The 8,958-nt window shown below is 37.5% G+C and overlaps 1 non-coding gene across 1 annotated transcript; it reads right to left on the bottom strand.

Moving 5' to 3' along the window:
• Positions 1 to 6,004: 6,004 nt before the first annotated feature.
• On the bottom strand, positions 6,005 to 6,107 carry LOC119868638. Its single transcript, XR_005386621.1, has one exon. It is a non-coding gene; the product is annotated as a U6 spliceosomal RNA (small nuclear RNA).
• Positions 6,108 to 8,958: the final 2,851 nt, after the last annotated feature.

Here is an 8,958-nt window from a genome sequence, read left to right as displayed (position 1 = left end):
AGTCAACGGTCCACAGCTATTCTGAAAATGAGCCCAGCAAATTGTGCGAGTTACTTCATTAGATTTCAGTGTGGGAATCACTCTTCATGGCACTCAGCTCCACCCTCTGGGCTCTTGGTTCTGGGTTGATGGTCCTTCCGTTTGCATGAAAGGTAGCCTGTCTTTGCTGCTTACTAGTTTTATCAGCCTGCTTCCTGCCAGTATAATTTAGGGGATCCGACAGTCTCTCCATTTTGTACTCCCTTTGTCCTTTTCAGTTCAAGCTGGCAGTGTCTATCATGGGACAGTTTTCTCAGAAACTTTGTGGGTGTTTCATGGATTTCAATGGGATTTACTCCATTAGACAAAAGCCACACCCACAGACTTTTTTTTTCAAAACAATCCCTTCTCTATTTGGACCTTTTGTTGAGAGGGCGTAGAAGCTTTCTAGAAAGGCTATGGTCTGATTGACAGGATCTATGAAACACAATCTCTTGAAAGGGTCCTTTGTATGACTGAACCCTTTGACTTCTTGACCTTTCTGATGTTTTAGCAAAAGCTTATAGGGTTACTCTTCCTAGACACTCTTTCTCTCTAGACCGAGCTGTCTTAATTTTAGCATCTCTTTGCCATCTGAAAAGACTGTATTTCCGAAATCACCAAGTCCTCTTTCTTTTTTCTTCTTCCCTCAATTTATTTCTCTCCTCTCACATTTCACTCCAAGCAACAAGAAACTAGGCAACACTGTTAACACTTCACTGGCAAATCTCCTTAGTTAGATAAGCAAGTTCATTGCTTCTAAGTTGTGCTTTGCCCGGAACAGCAGGAGATCCTTTTTCTGAGCCTTCTGCCCCTCCATAACAAGGATTCTCCTTCCTTCCGTTTTCAAAAACATATTCCTTACTTCATCTGAGCCCTCACCAACAGCATCCTCCAACTCCAGATTTCTACTAGCAGTCTGTGCAAGGCAATTTAGGCTTTCTCTATAATGTTCCTCCAGATTCTTCCGGAGTCTATCTACGGCTAAGTTGCAAAGCCACTCCCGCATTTCTAGGTATTTGCTACCCAACATCCTACTTCTTGTACCAAAATATCCGTTAGTTTTCTATCACTGCATAACGAATTACCATGAAATTAGCAGCTTAAAACAAGATTCATTTGTTATCTCAGTTTCTTTAGGTCGGAAGTTATAGTATTGCTTAGTTTGGTCCTCTGTTCAGGGTCTCACAAGATTGAAATCAAAGAATCAGCCAGGAGTCAGAAGCTTGAGTGGAGAAGAATTTGACTCCTAGCTCACTCAGGTTACTGGAAGAATTCATTTTCTTGGACCTATAGGATTCATGGAAGCTTGCTTCCTCAGAGCCAGTGAGAGAGAGACAGCTAGCAAGATAGACTCTTACATAATGTAACATAATCATTGGGATGACATCTCTCACCTATGCCATAATTTATTGATCGGAAGCATGTCACAGATGTCACACACATTCCAAGGGATAGGATTATATAAGGACATGAACACAAGAAGATGGAGATTAATGGACCTCACCCTAAAATCTGTTCAGCATGCTGATATTTTTTCAAAATAAATAAAACAAATGGAATTTTCAGGAGGAGAATCCCTTTACTTTAAGAACATGTATAAATTAAAACCCAGGAGCTCAAAGGTGGGTGGAAAGAGAAAGGCAATTAAGTATGGAAAGAATTTTTTAAAGATTTTATTTATTTATTTATTTATTTATTTATTTATTTATTTATTTATTCATGACAGACACGGGGAGAGAGAGAGGCAGAGACACAGGCAGAGGGAGAAGCAGGCTCCACGCAGTGAGCCTGACATGGGACTCGATCCTGGGTCTCCAGGATCAGGCCCTGGGCTGAAGGCGGCGCTAAACCACTGAGCCACCCGGGCTGCCCAAGATTTTATTTATTTATTTGAGAGAGAGAGCAAGAGTAGCAAGGAGAAGAGGGGGAGGGAGAAGCAGACTGCCCCACTGAACAGGGAGCCCAATACAGGGCTCCATCGCAAGACCCTAATACAGGGCTCCATCGCAGGACCCTGGGATCATGACCCGAGCTGAAGGCAGATGCTTAACCAACTGTGCCACCCAGGTACCCATGAAAAGACATTTTTTTTAAAGTTTCACTATAGATTGAGAGGTGTGGAGGTTGCTTTGTTATTAAATATGATGTAGAAAGAAAGATCCCAAAGGGTAAACTGGTTAGGGAAAGAGATGTCGGTGAGGTAGGAGTTGAAATGTACATCAAATAGTGGATAGTATTTAGAGATGAAGAGAGAACATTTCATTACACAGTGAAAGCCTGAAAACTAGTTGGAGTTGGTAACCAGTATGGAACATAGAAGGGACAGCCGGGAGAGAGAAGTGATTCTACTGTGGCAACGCATTAGAATCGCTTAGAAACTTTTTAAAATACTGATTCCCAGGCTAATCCCAGGTGTGGTGTTCTAACTGGTAGGAGGGGAAGCCCAGAAGTTAGTGGTTTATAAAAGTGCTCAAGCTAACGGCACTTTGATCTTGAACGTGTAGCCATTAACTGTGAGAAAATAAATATCTGTTGTTTAAGCTAACAATACAAAAAATAAAAAATAAAAATGGTTGAGGTAAATACACTGTAGAGCAGGGCCGAGTGCTGCAAGACTGACTAAAAGAGCATACTCACAGGTGCCTGGGTGACCCAGTTGGTTAAGTGGCTGCCTTTGGCTCAGGTCATGATCTCAGGATCCTGGGGTGGAGCCCCAGGTCGGGCTCCCTGCTCAGCCAGGGGAGTCTGCTTCTCCCTCGCCTCCTGCCCCTCCCCCTGCTTGTGCTGTCATGTTTGCACTCTCTCACTCAAATAAATAAATAAAATCTTAAAAAAATAAAAAATGAAAAAGCATACTCCCGTGAAACAAGGCAGTAGGTCACATTATGTCAAGTAGGATGAACCTTAGGTTACCTATATCACCTAGGACACAGAATAAAAAACTAGTTCAGACTCACCCCAGTTCTTCAAAACCATAGAGCACAGATGTGTCAGTCATTTCCAATCCTCTTGCCCTCTGTTTCATTTGTTTTGTTTCCTTTTCAGCTGTTGTGGTGACAGGCAGTGTGATGAGAGCTTTCTTCCTACCTCCCAACCGAAGTGCCTCCCTTCCTGATCGTACCTGATGCTTGTCTCCTTGGTACGCTGCCTGACTCCTTCACCCTGGCCTGCTTAAAGCAGAAGTGTAGGCTGGTTAGCATCCCAGGGAGTAAACCTTTGGCCCATGGGATCCAGGAACCAGTGGATAAATCTCTTCCTCTTTATCCACACACTGTCCTCAGCGGAGTCCTTGAGTGCTTTTTATGGCAATATTTTCTTGAGGGTCGAGTGCCACAAATCTAGCATTCAGTCGCACTAACCACAGTGGGCTCAACAACACAATTTTATGTTTGTTCTACAGTAGTGGTCTCCCTGTCTGTTCCTCTCCTGCTTCCTGGAATAGGATCCCTGATAAAATACAAGCACCTGAGCTTCAGGAGCCTCAGGCACTGACTTCTGCTGAACTCCAGTTACAAATGTAGGTACCTTGCACAAGATCATTTTGAATTTGTATTTCTATAGTAAAAATTGTATTTAAAACTTTGTTTTCACATTGAAACATGACATTTTAAAACATGATACTATGTGGAAGAAATCTTAAGTAACATTCTAAGTACAATTGGTAGAACGTCATAATATGTGGAGAAGACACTTTGAAAAGGGACAACAAAGTGAATGTAAAGCCAGCGTGCTGCCAGTGCTACGAAAAGCTAAGTAACTGCAAATAAAACAATACTTAATTTAAAAAAAAATTTTTAAGTTGGCTCCATACCTAGTGTGGGGCTTGAACTCGCAACCCTGAGATCAAATTCACATGCTCTACCAGCTGAGCTAGTCAGGTACCCCCAGAACAATTACTTTTTTTTTAAACAGCTTTATTAAAATATAATTGACATGCAATAAACTGCACATTTTTAAAGAATGCTATTTACAATTTTTGACATATATAGATATGCATGAGACCATACCACAATCAAAATAATAAACATCTCCATCACTCGCAAAAGGTCTTTTGTGGGCAGCACCGGTGGTGCAGTGGTTTAGTGCCACCTGCAGCCCGGGAATGTGATCCTGGAGACCCGGGATCGAGTCCCACGTTGGGCTCCCTGCATGGAGCCTGTTTCTCCCTCTGCCTGTGTCTCTGCCTCTCTCTCTCTCTCTCTCTCTGAATAAATAAATAAATATTTTTTATAAAAAGGTCTTTTGTGTCACTTTGGAAGAGCTCCCCATTGCACTCTGAGCTGTAGCTTCACTTCCCTGGGAAACTTCTGATCTACTATCTATCATTATAGATTAAGTTGCATTTTCTAGAATTTTATGTAAATGAATCATACTATATATTATATATATAATATATACTCTTTTTTGGTCCAGTCTTTTTATGCAGCATAATTATTTTGACATTTATGTCACATTGTGCATCAGTAGGTCATTTCATTTTATTTCTGAGTAGTATCCCATTGAATAACTACATCAGGATTTATTTACTCCCTTGCCAGCTGATGGATATTTGGGTTATTTACAGTTAAGGGCTATGTCTTAAACAGTTGCTGTGGACTACCTGTACAAGTATGTGTATGGATGTGTACTTTTGTTTTTCTCTTGGGTGATTACTTAGGGTGGAATGGCTGGGTCATATATCACAGATGTATGTTTCACATTTTAAGAAACTGCCAATGTGTTTTCCAATGTGATTGTACCATTTTACGTTCTCACCAGAAGTGTATGAGTATTCCAGTTCCTTTAAATTCTTGCCAACACTTGGTATGGTTTATCTTTTCAATTTGAGCCATCAAATAAGTATGTAGTAGTATCTCACTGCAGTTTTAATTTGTATTTCCCTAATGACTGATGAAGTTGAGTATCTTCTCATGTGCTTGTTTACTGTCCTCTATTTTACAGAAGAGTTTGTGAAGAATTGAGGTTATTTCTCTGGAACATGTTAGAATTCTCCAGTGAAGCCACCTAGGCCTGAGGATTTCTTTGTGAGAAGGTTTTAAACTTTTTATTTCTTTACTTATTTATTTTGAGAGAAAGAGACAGAGAATTGGGAAAGGGGCAGAGGCCAAGGGAGAGAGAGAATCTCAAGCAGACTCCACACTGAGCATGGAATCCAACACAGGGCTCTATCTCACAACTCTGAGATCATGACTTGAGCTGAAATCAAGAACCAGACACTCAACAAACTAAGCCACTGAGCCACACCCCACTACATATTTAATTTAAAAAATAGATTAGTAACTATTAAGATTATCTATTTCTTCTTGAGAGAGCTTTGGTAGTTCATGTCTTCCAAAGAATTTATCCATGTCCTCTGTTATCAAATTGACTGGCATAAAGCGATTTACAGTACACCATTTTTATCCTTTTTATATTCATAGAATCTGTAGTGAGGTTGTCTCTCATTTCTGATGTTGGTGATTTGTGTTCTTTCTCTCTCTCTCTGCTGATTAGTCTAGCAAGAGTTCTATCAATGTCATTCATTTTGTCCAAGAACTTATTTACAGTTTTATATTTTTTCTCTTGTTTTTATCTTTCCTAATCCATTGATTTCTGCTCCAAACTTTCTTTTTTAGTTTTACTTTTCCTAATTATTTTCTTTTTTGAGTTTCTTTTTTTCTTCCAATTTTTATTTAAATTTCAATTAATTAATGTACCATGTAATATTAGTTTCAGATGTACAATTTAGTGACTCAACACTTATATACAACTCCAGTGCTCATCATGACAAGCGCCCTTCTTAATCCTCATCACCAATTTCATCCATCCCCTTCACTCACCTCCCTTCTGGTAACCATCAGTTTGTTTTCTATAATTAAGAGTCTGTTTCTTGGTTTGTTTCTTTTTCTTCCTTGTTAATCTGTTTTTTAAATTCCACAAATGAGTGAAGTCACATGGTATTTGTCTTTCTCTGATTGACTTACTTCGCTTAGCATAATACTCTAAAAATACGGAACACTTCACGAATTTCTGTGCCATCCCTGCTCTGGGGCCATGCTTTTAGTATATCATTCCACTTTTAGTATATGTGTTGCTGAAGTGGGCACTCTTTTTCCAGTTTCTTAAAGTTAAAACCGAGATCATTGATTTGAGATCTCTCTCCTTTTCTAATATAGATGTTTAGTGCTATAAATTCAGAAAATATATTTTCTGAATATTGTCTAGTGACATCCCACAAAAAGTTGCATTTTATTTTTTATTTGTTTTAAAATACTTTTAATTTCTCTTTTTATTTCTCTTTTTTGACTCATGAGTTTTTTTTTTTTTTAAGAGTGGACTATTTAGTTTCCAAATATTTGGGGAATTTTCCAGAGATTTTCCTATTATTAATTTCTAATTTAATTCCATCACAGTCAGACAACATACTCTGAACCCAGCATATGCTCACCTTGGTAAATGTTCCATATGCCCTTGACAAAATTGTCTTTGGGTGGCACATTCTATTTAAACATCAATTTGGTCACATTGTTGTTAGGATTTTCTCTATCCTTAGAGAATATCCTATATTCTGTCTACTTGTTCTATCAATTATTGAGAGGGGGATATTGAAATCTTTTACTGTATCGGTGGATTTATCTAGCTTTTCTTGACATTCTATCAGTTTTGTTTCATGTATATTGAAACTCTGTTATTAGGTGCATAAATATTTTAGATTTTTATGTACTCTTGACAAAGTGATCCTTTATCATTGTGAATTGGAGTTCTTTATCCATGGCAATATTCTTTGTTCTGAAATCTACTTTGTCTGATATTCATATTGCCACTAAAGCTTTCTTCTTACTAGTTTTAGGATGATATATATTTTTCTATCCTTTGAAGCCACTTGCGTATTTATATTTAAAAATTTTTTTTTATTTATTTATGATAGTCACAGAGAGAGAGAGAGAGAGAGAGAGAGACAGAGACAGAGACATAGGCAGAGGGAGAAGCAGGCTCCAGGCACCAGGAGCCCGACGTGGGATTCGATCCCGGGTCTCCAGGATCACATCCCGGGCTGCAGGTGGCACCCTGGGCCAAAGGCAGGCGCTAAACTGCTGGGCCACCCAGGGATCCCACGTATTTATATTTGAAGTGTTTTATTGTAGGCAGCATATAATCAAACCTTACTTTTTAAATCAAATCTGGTATCTATGCCTTTTAATTGGGACATTGAGACTAATTACACGTAATATGATTATTGGTACATTTAGGTTTAAATATATCTTCCTGCTCTTTGATTTTTATTTGTTCTATCTGGTCTGTGTTCTCCTTTTCCTCTTTTTTCTGCCTTCTTTTCGATTGAGTATTTTTGTGATTCCATTTTCTCTTCTGAGTTGGCTTAACTCTTTGATTTCTTATTTAGTGGTTGCTTTAGAATTTATAGTATACAACTTTAACTTATCACAGTTTACCTTAAAAAGATATTATACCATTTAACATATAGTATAAGTACTTAACAATTGTATATTTCTTGCCTCCCAACTTCTGTATCATTCTCATACATTTTACTCTAACATAGGTTATAAACACCAAATTACATTGGTATTATTTTAAACAGTCCATTGTGGCTTAAAAATCATTAAATGACAAGATAAATCTAAATTTATCCATATGGTTACAATTTTCAGGTGTCTTAAATTCTTTGTACAGATTTTATTTTATTTTTTTTCTCTTTGAGAGTGCTCTCCTCCCAGTTTTTTAAAGTTTTATTTAAGTAATCACTATACCCACTGTGGCACTCAAACTCAGAGCTCCAAGAGTCACAGGCTCTACTGACTGAGCCAGCCAGGAGCCCATCTTTATGTAGATTTCTATTGCCATCTGGTATCACTTACCTTTTGCCAGAATGAGTTCCTTTAACATTTCATATAGTGCCTGTGTCCTAGTGATACATTCTCTCAGCCTTTTCATCTGAAAGATTTTTATTTTGCCTTCATTTTTGAAAGATATCTTCACTGGGTATAGAATTATAAATTGACCTTTTTCACTTCTAGTAAAATGTTGCTTTGTTGTCTTCTCACTTGATTGTTTCCCACAGGAAATTTGCTGTCATCTTTATTTTTGCTCCTCTGTAGGTAACACATTTTTTGTTATCACTAATTTTTAAGATTTTCTCTTTATCACTGATTTTGCAAATTTATTTTAATGTGCTTTGCAGTAGTTACTTTCATCTTTCTTGTGTTTGGGGTATTCTAAGTTTCTTGAATCACTGGGTCTATATTTTTCATAAAATTTGGATTTGGAGGCCATCGTTTTTTTCACATATACTTTATTCCCCCATTTTCCTTTCATGAACTTCAATTATATGTGGATTAGTGTGCTTGCTGTTGCTCACAATTCATGGGCGCTCTTTTTACTTTTTAAAGCTAATTTTTCTATGTGTGTTTTATTTTGTATAGTTCCTTTTGCTATGTCTTTGAATTTGCAAATAATTTCTTCTACAATGGCTAATCTGCCATTAATCCTATCAAGTGTATTTTGCATCTCTGACATTGCAGTTTTTATTTCTAGAATTTCAATTTGGTCTTCTATTGTATTTTTTACCTCAACTTAACTTTTGAACATATGAAAGACAGTTGTGTAAACAGTTCTAATGTCATTGTTTACTTATTCTAATCAGTGTACCTATTCTGAGTCCCGTTTTGATTGTGTGATTATTTTTGTCATTATACGTCAGGTTTTCTGCCTTTTTGTAAGCCTGGTAATTTTTTACTAAATGCCAGATATTCTGAGTTTTGCTTTTAAAATGTATTAGTGGGACTGAAACAGTGTTGTCTAGTACTGATTATCCTTCACTTCTGAGGTAAAATCCTTCTGTGTACTCTGATGTTTCATGAATCATGAGGTTTTCCAGTCTAGTTACTTGGATTACTCTCAATTTACTATGAGCACCAAGCATTATAACTTATAGTCCTTTTG

Source organism: Canis lupus, chromosome X (genome assembly GCF_011100685.1).
Source record: "Canis lupus familiaris isolate Mischka breed German Shepherd chromosome X, alternate assembly UU_Cfam_GSD_1.0, whole genome shotgun sequence".
NCBI classification, from domain to species: Eukaryota; Metazoa; Chordata; class Mammalia; order Carnivora; family Canidae; genus Canis; species Canis lupus.
The sequence above is the reverse complement of the archived record's forward strand: the minus strand, read 5'-3'. Positions and strand labels throughout refer to the sequence as shown.